The sequence below is a fragment of the Bemisia tabaci genome, chromosome 2 (genome assembly GCF_918797505.1).
Source record: "Bemisia tabaci chromosome 2, PGI_BMITA_v3".
Classification (NCBI taxonomy): Eukaryota; Metazoa; Arthropoda; class Insecta; order Hemiptera; family Aleyrodidae; genus Bemisia; species Bemisia tabaci.
In genome coordinates, this window is record NC_092794.1 from 71,565,290 (window position 1) to 71,578,566 (window position 13,277).

The window sequence follows — 13,277 nt, forward strand, 5'->3', positions numbered from 1 at the left end:
TCTTCCGATGATTGCAGTGTGGTTTTGGCGTCTGCGATGCAGCACGCGTCAAAAATCAGCCGCTCCGGAGGATAGACGTCCATCCATCAGCTCCTGATTGTCTCTCGACCGAAACAAGTCTATTTTCCCTTTCAATACGATGATGGGCTCGGCTAATTAGCTCCTCGTGCGTGCTTTCAAAGAGACCCATTTGGATTGGAGTAATTCCAGCTTGCCGACTGCTTTGCCGCACTGCCTTGTACTTAAAACACCTTGAGATAAGTGTTCGGCTGTTATTATCAATATTGTAATCTAATTTCACCCGAGAGTAGTAATTACAACTTGAATTCAGATAGGTTTAGAATCGTTTGATGTTTTTGGGGATAAGCGGTCCTATTATGTAATGATTCGGAAGTGTCCAGTGGTAAAAATTCGTTCATGATCATAAAGGAAGAAAAATTATCGGTGAGGAGGTAAAAAGGCATATACATTTCGTGGAGTTGCAGATTTGAGGACCAACAAATTTGGTTACAATTAGACATACCGCCCGCGTCCCGGGCTCAGAAGCCGAGAGTTCCGGGCGTGCACCCGGAATAATTGAAGCCACGGCTCCAGCACCCGAAAATTTCGGTCTATGAGCCCGAAACGGACGGTTTGTATATATACTGCCGTGCTAGGTAAAAATGCCGTATGAAGCTTCAGGAATTGCCAAATCACTAAATTTCAAGAAAATTTGTGAATATTTGTCATATAATTTTTCCGGTAATTTTGCTTGTAATTTGATCCAAAAAGTGTGACAATTTCAAGGAAAAATATTGATAATTTTCCGCAACGATAAGCATTTTATCGGAGGAAATTTGGCAACTCTCGAATTTTGATACGGCGCGTTCTTCCCCAGCACGGCAGTATGGCCCGTAATAGAGTACTTTTATAGGGAGAGAATGGACAACTCGATTTATGTATAGCTCTTAGGGCCCAAAAGGGCGACAACGTGAAAAACGAAAATCACCAGAAAAGTGCCGCTGCCAACCTATGCATTTAAAAGATTAAGCATCAATAGGGCCGACAGCGCATTCTCAAAAAGCGTTTTAGAGGATCAAGACATTGAGACAGAGAAAATCAATGCAAAATTAAAGTTTTATACGTGATTATATAATTTTTGATCAGTGTAAACAGTTGAAATGAGAAAATTAGTACCACTGAATAATTCGAGTTCATAGGTTGGCTGCCCTTTTGGGCCCCAAGAGCTACATGACCTGATCAAAACTAACCTCCAAATTTTCGAGTTGTCCATACTCTCCCTATAAAGGTGCTTAGCCGGTAACTTTTTTTCAGTGGGTGAATTCAAACAGCAAAACTGTAAATTGGCGGAGGAAATCCGAAATCCGAGGCATGGGAGCGTGTTTCCCGGTTCCGATGCCAGCGGACAGGGTGGGAATATCGGTCGCTGGCTCTCATTGCGCCGGACCGGACCGCGCCGGCGCAAAGAGCGCACGAACTCATTTCGGCGCCTGTTTACCCGGCGTCGGCGCGGCGCGCGGCGTCCCGGCGCTGCGCTGTGAACTCTCGGAACGGAGGAAAAGCCCGGCGCGGAGCATTAACTTCTATCGATAACAAGGATGGTTCAGCTATCTCACAGCGATTGCGCACTTTATTATCATGACAGAGATACCAGGCTGGCGGTGAATGATTAATACTGCACTTACATGATGAACGGAGTTGGGGAGCCCTAGGCTTTGGGCATTTGGCTCCCCGACTAGCTGCCCGGCTCATCCATGATTTATGTTATAGTTCAAATAGAAACAGCTGTCAGCGGCCAGCGGTCTCTGCAACTTGCCTTATAATAACTTAATTTGACTTTGATCAGCAGTCATCGGTGACTCCTAGTCGCTCGAGAACCGGGGAGGGCAGTGGCGTGGCGTGAGGGATCGATTTTCGATATCTCTCCATTTGAAGCTACAGTAAAGAATCGATTCGCAACGAAAACCTCGATAATCGATCCTTTTCCATAGATTTAAATGATAGATCAATCGATATATCGCAAAGCACGCCACGCCACGGGGGGAAGGGTAAAAGCTCGGGGAAGCTCGGAGATATACGTTCTATACTGCCTCCTCTGCTAAGAAAGAACGCCGTATGAGCCTTCAGACATTGCTAAATCTCATTGGACAACTCATAAATTTTCGGAAACATTCGTAAATATTTTTGCCCCCAATTTTCAAAGAATTTTCCTCATATTTTTATCTAGAGTGTCTGAGAAAATCAAGGGAAAATATTCGTAACTCTCTTCAAGAATAAATATTTTATGAGAGGAAATCTGGCAACATTCGAAATCCCATACGGTGTTTTTCCTGAGCACGGCAGTGTATCAAACGCGATGAAAAGTGAGCATGCTCGTTACGACGTAAGATTAATTAGTCGCCTCACAATGTAATGGATTTGAGTATTGTTTTTCGATTTAGAGGATACGCATTTATGTGCGGGCACAATCTCCACTTTCATCGCTCCTATACGGAAAATCCTCTCAACTTAGAGACCTCCCTCTTCGCCCTAATCGACGCTCCGTAACCCTGTCACATGCATGAGTGAGAGGTGAACGCCGCCAGGTTGCCATTTTTCAACTAGGTTTAAACATTTTTCTTCTGCCTCCAATGAATGTGAGGTGGTAATTCGGCAATCTCGAGGGTCAAATGGTCCGCTTAGTGATCTGGCAGATGATTGATGTAAAATTAATATTTGAAGCACCCATTGCCCCAACTTTCACTGCCGACTTTTTTAAAGCCTTTCACTTAATTTCTACCGTGAAATGGAGACCTGGAGTTATTTCGAGAAAACAAACATTTATTTCAATTGAAAGTTAGGGGAAATTTAGGTAAAGTTAAGTATAAAGAGGTAAGATTGATACCTGAATTCCGCCGTGCTAATAAGAACATAGTATGAACACCCGAGAGTCGCCAAATTTCCTTCAATAAAATGCCAATTTTTGAGGAAAATTATGAATATTTTTCCTTGAGATTTTCAGGCATTTTAGATCAAATTACAAACAAAATTATGTGAGAAATTGGCATAGACGAAAATATTCCAAAAATTTCTGAAAATTAGTGATTTGCCAGGGGAAATTTGGCAATGCCTGAAGGCTCATACGGCGGTTTTTCTTAGCACGGCAGAATTGATATTTAATATTATAAACAAGTGCGTGAATATGATTTTGACTTGGTCATTTCAAGGAATTTCATTCGATCAAATACAATTAGGAAACCAGCATTCCCTTGGTATTTGAATAATTTTCTCTGTGTACGATCATTTCGCCCAAGATACGTTATTGAATTCTGATATGGATTAAACAAAACAATGCTCAGAAGTTCTCTTTCAAGTGTATTGGGCCTCCGTCTACTTTCATAACCGTTCGTTAAAGTCTCCACGTTCCTGCAAGTTACGTTGATGCAGCTCCGCTAGTTCAGTCACTTCAGAGCCATTAAACACGCGTTACGTCGGCACTTTTCATTCCATTTCAGATAAGATTTTAAAACTTCTAAAACGGGAGGATGAAATCGTTCCACTTGCATAAGACTCGAAACATTCAAAACAGGATGACTTGAACTTCGGTGGAGAAGCGTGAAAGATCGATTATCAATATTTCCCCATTTGAATGCGTGATAAAGAATCGATTATTCAGGTGTTCGTTGCGAACACCCTGATTAACGATCCTTTTCCATAGGTTTAAATGACACATCAATCGATAAATTGCAAAGCACGCCATATCACTGTTGAACTTAGGTTCTTTAAGCAGAGGCCGAGGGAGAGATGCTCGGCTCAGCTGCCCAGTTTTGGTCCCTATTTTCATCAGTCTTAATTTAGGCTACCTTAAATTAATTGTAATGCAGGGGAAGTCATATGCTTATATTTTACCTCTTTCTCCATCTCCTTCATCTCTTCCTCCTCTTCTTCCTCCTCCTCTGCTCCTTCTATTATTATGAATCAACTTCAATTTCCAAGTGTTATTGTCACTTGCAAGTGATCTATCTGCATCAATGACAGAAAAAAACCCGAACGTATTCCCGTGGGAAATGTTTAGCTATAACTTATATATATATTTTTGCTTCTCGCATCTAATATAGGAGCAATTTCATTCAATCCTGGCTTCTGGGATTAGACGCTCAGTCCCTAATTTCACCGTTTAATTACTCCAAGATACTATCTGATTTTTCGCTATAAATTCTCACACTGTAAATATTCATTTAAAAGGAAAATCTTCCAGTTTTGGCGTAAATTTTGCATTTGGTTTTTGAAAGGAAGTTTAAGTTTTGCGTATTTCTGTATTTTTCAATGGTACTTCGTACAAAGCTTGTCATAATTGATTGATTATTACAGAATTTAAAACATTATGAGTGTGTTTTCTGCGGAATGAGTGACTTTATTATTGTATTCAGAACACATTCTGAAAAAAAAAAAAAACTTTATGTTAGTATGTAGATACAAACTACTGCATCAAAATCAGGCATTAATCCACAAGGCGGCTATCGGTATCCATCAACGCTATCCAGTGAAAACGCGATGGTTGCATCATTACCTTCATTCTTTTGTTTCATTATTTATTTGCTTTTTGCATGATTAAAAACAGTTTTTTAGCATGCACGGCTCTCATACGCTAGGTGCGTTTATGCAAGTGTCTTCATTGTCAGTTGAGAAAAGCAGAAACGAAATCTATTTTCTCTGCGGCGAGCGCATACCGTCCTCCATCTTGTATATCTCATCGTACCGTAACCCCGGCGTGCATAATTATTGAAGCTTGAGTTGCAGTCAGTGCATAAATTAGAGCTCTTTATGCAACCCTTCTCTGATATTTTCTTTGTGTAGGGACAAGGAAAATAAAGAAGCATTAATTGAAATAATGGAAATACAGGAATAAAATGTGGCACGCTCGTATTTCTTAATTTCTGAATCCTCAAAGTGTTCACATTTCTGACTGCGTATTGCTGTATTATTACAAGCCTTCCTCTACGATATCAAAGTTTCTTTTAATTTGAAAAAAAGTTATAAAATTAGCAAGTCAAAAAATATGTATAGAAACCATTCCATAAAATCACGTGGAGGCTACGGATGAGCTCATGACCAATTCAGATTTTAGAAATCGGGAACTAATTTAGAACATATCACTTTGTTATTCTTTTTAAAGATCCAATGACTACGGAAAGAGTTCAGATCAAATGCATGAGTAGTATATAAAAAAATTAAACCATGAACAAAATTCTTATCATTCATCAAAATGAAAATTGAGAGAACTTTTAAATGTCCTTTGAATGCGTCAATGTTGAAAATATTTGTAAGATGCGCAATTAAATCAATAATTTCGCTGCTCAATTACCATGCTGTTCGGTGATGACGACCAGTGGTGAGGCGTGAATTATCGATTATCAATATTTCTCCATTTGAAACTATGTCAAAGAATCGATTGTTAAGGTGTTTGTTGTGGACACCCTGTCAATCGATTAATTTCCATAGGTTTAAATAGCAGATCAATCGATATATCGTAAAGCACGCCACGCCGCTGATGACGACGATTCATCACGATCGACTGAACGTTACAAGAAAAAATAAACAATGTTTCAAGAGTATGGTATTCATCATGTATAATATTGATAATATTGGTATTCATTAGTCTCAAGTTCAAACTCAACATCTTTGAGGAACTGCCACTGATGGAATTTTCAGGTATTAACCAATGTATAAAATTCGAATGGTTATATCCCATCAAAGCGTGCCGAAATGAGACGGGTTCAATTTGCCACAGTAAATGAGGCGTGAGGTACCACACTCTGAAAAAAGACAAAAACAAACAAACAAATAAACTTAGATACGGAAGAAATAACTCAATCAGAGGCTTGAAAAAACTACGGGCCTTGGGGCTGTAGACACATTTGCAGTAAAACAATAAACGCTTCTTGATGAGGCCGAAAGTGAGAAAAATGAAAGAAGAAGAACGGCTGAACAAATATTTCTAGATTTTTAACGATGCTCCGGCAGGTGAATACGATATAACGAGTGCTACCATAATAAGGCGTATTTAAAAAGGCAATTACTCAAAACGCGAGGCAAGTCGCGCGAAAGAATTAAGAAGGTGTAAATAAAATATGTAGCACCGCAAGCTATTTGAATTCAAGGTGCACTTGCAAGGAAATTAGTGGCTGCCTACCCTCCCGGTAGTACTTTATTTTTTGGTCATCAATACTACTAGGGGGTGCGCCCCCTGACCACTTCGCAGTCCAACCGCCATAAATGTTTCGCGCGCAGGCGTTATATATTAGCATAGCCTCAAACGTCAATTGAATAATCTGAGGGAATGAGTTTCTTGTGATGTTTTATTCTTGAGAGTATAAAATGACATTTAAAAGTTAAATTGCTGGGCATTTTCTCAATTTTAGCTTTCCCTGTTTAAATTCTTAAATTTTCGTTTGAGGTTATGTTCGATTGTTTTGAACCAAACGATTCATTGAACCACTCTCTGAAAAGAAAAATGTGTTTGGCTCAAGCATGCTGATGCTTAGATTTTCCACCAAGAATTTTTTTATTTTAATTTAAGCTAAATTTTTCTTGATACAAGAAAAAAATGGTTGGGTAAAGCAAAAACAACAAGAACACATTAAAATACAAAAACAAACGGGTTTACGAGGCTTAGGGGAGATCAAACAAACCACTAATGGTTGCACTGATTTCTACCTCGGTCAGTTGCATGCTCATTTTCTTATTTTAATTTTTACATTTTTTAGCTTTTGTTCCAGTTGAAAATGAGCATGTATTAGGCCCGAAACGTCTTTGTTTGTTTTATTTCTCCTTAGCCTTGTAAACCCATTTGTTTTTGTATTTTAATATGTTTTTATTGTTGTGTACACTCGGGCTGTTGTGTCTCATCTCTCTCTTATCACTGTGTCAAGCATGAACATAGTTTGTAGTAAGCAGCCAATTCTTGATTTAAGAAAAAAAATACTTCTTGGCGGCAAATTTAAGATTCCTTTTTTTCCAGTGATATCGAATACGATCTATGCAAGGAGCATCATCGGTCGGAAAGCGGGCGGCTTTCGTGCACGAAATTCAGTTAATAAACACATCTGTCGGCACGAGCTCCAGGCCGGGGCGTGGAGGAGGCGGGAGCTAAGTACGTTCCAAGATTGGGCCCGCGGCTCCGTGCATAAATGGGTTAAACAAATAAATAATAAATATTTCATAAAATCCAAAGGCTCGCTGGCCGGAGCGCGGTCTGGAACACCCGTGTAATGGGTTATGCACCTGCTCTAAGCGCAGGCGCAAGGCGAAACGAAGGCTGACTTACGCGTATGCGAGTCTCGCCCTCTCGCGTTCCAATTATCGGCCATGTCTCAGCTCGGGATGTGTGCTTCAACTATGTTAGCAGCTCGTATCAGAGCCACCGATGCCGCGCTCATCAACATATTTCATTAATTCCTTCTCGATATCAGATATCCATGGCTAATGTGGGAAACCCAATCTTCCGTGTTAAGAAAAAACATCGTATGAACCTTTACGCGTTGCCAAATTTCCTTCAGTTCAACGCGAATATCCGGTATTTTCTGCTGAATTTAAGAATTTTTTCCTCCCAATTTTTCAGATAATGTAGTTCGCAATGGGCCTGTTGCATGCAAGAGATACAGCCGTGCGAATAGACTTTTTAGAGGTCTAATGACACGAAAATTACGATGGTCACATTAAAAAAGTCTGAAATACACTCCTCACTGCGCAATTTGCATTGTTAGGAACGCGCTTTTTCAAATTTCCCGCGTCTGCGGGCAGTTTTCTAACGGAAACAATTAACGGTAACTCGCGGCTATTTCCGGTCAACTAAAACTGACAACATAACCTAAAAATCGGAGCTCGTGATATCGTGAAATGAAATGTCAAGGATTGCGTTGGATATTTAAAATTGATCGATTTGGTTACCGCATAACGCGTATATGGACCACTATGAGAGATCACGTTGGGTTGGAAACAAACTGAAGGAAAAAATAACAACAACAACAACAACGACTCGGCATCTTCCGGAAATCACCGAAGCCCGCCGTTTGCTCGTTTCCGATGATTAGAAAACTGCCCCCAGACGCGGGAAATTTGAAAAAGCGCGTTCCTAACAACGCAAATTGCGCAGTATAAGGAGTGTATTTCAGACTTTTTTAATGTGACCATCGTAATTTCCGTGTCATTTAACCTCTAAAAAGTCTATTCGCGCGGCTGTACCTCTTGCATGCAACAGGCCCATTGAGGCACTAGATGCGAAAAGGGCACTTCTCGGTTGCAGTGTCTCAGAGTCTCCTCTAACATTTCATTCATTGTAAGGAAAGTGAGTGCATCCATTTCACTGAACATTCACCGAATATTCCTTATGATTCTACAATTTTCTATAGAAAGATTTCGGGCAAAATCACCCATTAAATTCTTCTCCAAGGGATTAATTAGCACCAGAGATTCTGAAACACTGCAATCGAGAAGTGCCCTTTTCGCATCCAGTGCCTCAATTTTGCCTAAAGATTCTGGAAATTCAAAGGAAAAATGTTCATAACTTTCCTAGAAAATAAAAATCTTATGGAAGGAAATTTGGCAACTTTCGAATGTTCATACGGCGTTCTTCCTTAGCACGGCAGCACTGGAAAACAAGTCGCTTGGACCTAGGGTCCAGACTCTTAAATAATTGACTTGAAAAAATGCTCTTGATTCGATCGGACTTTCAGCTTGAATCAAAAGGAAATTCGCCTATATCAAGAGGCTCGGATCTTCGATTCAAGGAAAAATCGGATTGAATCAAGAGTATTTTTTCTTGTCAATAGTATTAAGAGTCTGAACTCTTGATCGAAGCGACTTTTTTTCCAGTGCGTAACTCCATTTTGGTGTTTTACATGTCCACTCCTATTTTATTTTTATTTTTTTGAAGAGGAATATTGCAACCGTATGGCTTGAATCAAGAGTTTTCAAAAAATCACGTTGTCTAGTTTGTCAAAGAAAAAATAAAGTTTGACTGGGAGTCTGCAACGTCGCAGATGGAGATACGTGGTTTTGCACTTAATAAAATTTAAAACTAGAAAACGTACCCCCGTGGCACAAAGGCCTCATAATGTGCTCGCGTTTTTGGACTCTCAAGAGAGCCAGCTATGTCGCGTCATTTCAGCGCATGCAGTTTTTCGGCAAAATCTAGAGTAAGATGCTTTCGAAGTTCTAGCCTTGTTTGGGGGTAAACAGAACTTTTACGGATACGTAAAAGAAGGAGAAAAAAGTCGAGAAAAGCTTCCAGAGGAGAAACGAAAAGTATCTGGAAAATACAAGCTTACCATTTATTCGTATTCAGTCCCCATTATTCGTGTTCGATGTTTTACTTGAAAGCATATATGTTCTCCTAATTTGTTGTCTCTTTTCAAGGGTTCCGCAACGGTGGTTCAAGTCAGAGGGAATAGAGGTGGTTTTGATGTTATCTACGTTTTAGATGCACAAGCACACGCCTCAATGATACGACACCAAAAGAAAGGAAACATAAATGAATAAATAAACTTGTAACAGTCTTATGTCGCGGAACAGGAAGAATAGAAGCCACAAAAGGAAGTTACTGTTTAAATGCACGTGTTTGTTCACAGAAAAAAAGAGCGTAGGCCACGGAGACAAAATTCTCAGTTAGGTGGTTGTTTTTTTTTTCTTTTTTTTTTTTTCTTTTTTTTTCTCAAGTATGAGGTCGTGAAAAATTGGATTTTGAGACTCGGACGAAAATAAAACAAGCAGGAAGCTCCAACGCATTGGCGTCGGAGAGCGGCTCTGGGGGCAGTAGTTGTAGTCAAGAATGAGGGCCTAGACACATTTTGTCATTGATGTACAATCCGACAACTGTCGATTCATGTTTTGTAACTTAGCAGATTTACGTAGCCGGTGTATAAATGTGTATTGGGCTTTGATATGGCGAATACATGGCATTATCACTTGTTGTATACTTTTAATTTTGAAAGCTCTTTGGAGGTCCGCTTCCTAAAAAATCTCTGGTTGATAAGTCGTTTAGCGAGGCTGCAAAAAATTTGCATTTTTATATCTGAAAGTGTAGGTATTGGTTTTTTGTATAATTGTTTTTTTGGATTGCTGGAAAAGTAACGCATACTTCTATAATTTAGGACTAAGTCAGGGAAATATAAGGTTCGTTAAATAGTAAATATTCCTAGTACCGTGTGACACTATTGTTAACGAAAAGTTTTTGCAACTTGTCAAAGAGGTTGTTGAATGATCTTCGAATAACTTTTGATGAGCTAGAGGTAATGGTTCTATCTGCAGCTCGTGGACTTCTGTACGATATTGTCCAGAATCATCTAAATTTTCAAAAAGTGTCCGTTTGTTCGATACCCAATTTGCTCATTCATGCATACAAGGAGAAGCGCATGAAAGCTTTAGCAGACATTTTGGAGATGAATCAAGAATTAGATGAAGAATTTATGACTTAAATCACGGCACCTTAATCACGGGATGACCCTAATTACGGCAACTATTTATTGTCCATGAGATGCAGATGGTTTCATTTCCCTAGCTCATCAAAAGGTATTCGAAGATCAATTTCATCAGCCACCCGTACGAACCACGTTTCTAGTGACCCGTACTTGCTTCGCACGTATGAAACATACAATCAGAGAAAACAGAATTCATCTTACAATAATCAATAATCAGTAGGACATGAATCGTTAACCAAACTAGGTACTCACCGAATTTATTCGTACAGAACATTCAAAAATCCCGTGAAAAAACAGCTCACAAATAAAAGCAAATTGCCATAGAAACTTCTTCACGAAATCACACACACAACGAAGAACGAGGCGCTACAGACGAGTCCGTCCAGGACAAGTTAAAAAATTCCCATGAGCCGAGTGCCGTAGGTTAAGGGCCCGTTCGCCAAAACTAATCGGAACTGTATGAATGAATTGCTCCTTTTAAAAATCAAAACAATATCGAATTGCGATATATTACACAGTTAAGATAGGGCTATGTCCTGTCGTAAGCGGCGACATACAGTCGATATCATTTCAATAATCGCCCCAATAGCCACGATAGTTGTTAGACGTTTACGGTTTCCCTGGTAACCTTTGTTTGCTATCAGCTGATATCAAGTAATATGACTAGGAAGCTCCAACCCAGTGGTTAAAGCTTCCTTAACCGCGAAAACTTTAAAATTCAAATTTTCAAATTTTGAACGTAAAGTACATTTTTTCCATCACGAGATAAAAGCACAAACAAGTTTTGAATTGTTGACTGTATCACCATGATTCCAAAAATACAATACACAACATAGCATTGACTAACAATAAAACAGAATGCAATAAAATGAAGTCATGACAAGGGACATAGCCGAAAATGGCGCCGATTCCCATCAACCAACGCGCGGTCTCTACAATGTAACATGCTGCATTGATACTCCCCAGCTGGGACCGTCCGGAATAGCAGCTCTAGTGCAAGCACCAGAGCCGCTAAAATGAAATAAGGCCCAGCAAAATAAGGTTTTGTTCATTATCGTATTAAAAAGTAGCGTAAACGTGTATCATAATCTGAAAATTTTGTACTCTAATTGTGAGAGACTAAATATTAAATGGATCGTTCACGAAACTGAATTTTTGAACCGCAAACCTAATTCGCCAAGCTAGTTTGGTTTACGGGTTGAATTCTATTTTTCCGAGGACAATTTCATCTGCAATGTAATCTGAATGAAACAATTGCTCGGCCCTCCAACCCACTTCTCAAGTTGCTGAGGAGAAATTTTTGTTGATTCAACGAGAATCCTGCCACGGCATTGCCGAGGCGTGCACGATCGAATATCCATAATTCCCCATTTGACGCTATGGTAAAAAATCGATTATTAAGGTGTTCGTTTACTCCATGTCTATCGATATTTTTCCATTGGTTTAAATGGCAGATCAATCGATCAATCGCAAAGCACGCCATGTCACTGATTGTCACGGCATATTAAGAGGAGCGTTTCGCTCAGCGCCCGTGATCTAAAAAATGCATTTATTGGACTAAGTACTGAGTATGAATCCCAAAAAACTACGAGAGCGTGCCAATTCAGCGTCTATTTTGCTGGGGAAGCTACAATGTACTCCCCTTTTTTGATTGGATGGTCAATAATAATTGAAGGTCAATAAAAACACGGCCAAATACCGCCCCAATCGCGGATGGTGGTCAATCTCCTCACTCAATTAGGCGTGTCAGAGTCTTTTGTTCTTCCAAAAGCTCCGGGCTCGAGACTAATTGTTACAAGATACTCAAACAAAAGCAAATTATTTAGATATCGACCGGCTTCAATGAGGCATTTAGCTTCCTGTATATTTTTGAATAGCTCCTCACAATGGGGCTCCGGTTATCCTCTGTGATGATTAAACAAGGACAAGCTTTGTTTTTTGATTTGTGGCGCTCGAAACACCACACCTCATAAGATGGATCTGAAAACAAATGATTTGTCTGTGGGACACTAGGGAGTGCGCCGCCAGTTACTGCGTCGGCTTGCCACATCGCGCCGATTAACCAAGCTTTTATTTTCTCATTTGATACTGATGTAAGAGGAATTCACTGCCGTGCTACGGAAAAACGCCGTATGAAAATTCGAGAGTTGCTACATTTTTCTGGTTAAAACATGTATTTTTGAGAAAATTATTCATATTTCTCCTTAAGATTTTCAGATATTTAAAGTCAAATTGCCAACAAAATTATCTGAAACATTTGAAATAATATGTTCGGAATTTCCTCAGAAAATTCAGTTTTTATTGACGTAAATCCGGCAATGTCTGAAGGCTTATACGACGTTTTTCCTTAGCACAGCAATACGAACATTTAGCTTTTCTTAAGGAAATGATTTCGCGAAAATGAGGGAACCATACTGTGGTGCAAATGGTTGAAAGAAAGCATCCGCATCACATACTGAAGGGGCATTAACGTTTGAAATCGACTCTCTATCTCTCAGAAATTCATCACTTTTTTTTCAGATTCTTGCTGCACTGTTAAAAATTTCGGAGTAAAATTCTGTGCCGAAGTCCATATAGTGCCCAAAAACCACTTCCAAGCCCATAATTAGGTCAGTCTACGAACGTGAATAAACGCATCATATTTATTGGACCACCGGTTATGGTGTGGAACCGATCCGTCCACATGCACCAAGTGCGGCAGCACAGCGCTCCATGAATAATGACTCGACCAGGAGCTGTTGGCTCTACTCACCATGCATCTCATGGAAACTCCGCGCGGCTCGCCACTGTGCCCTGTGCGCGACATGAGCCCTGAGTGAC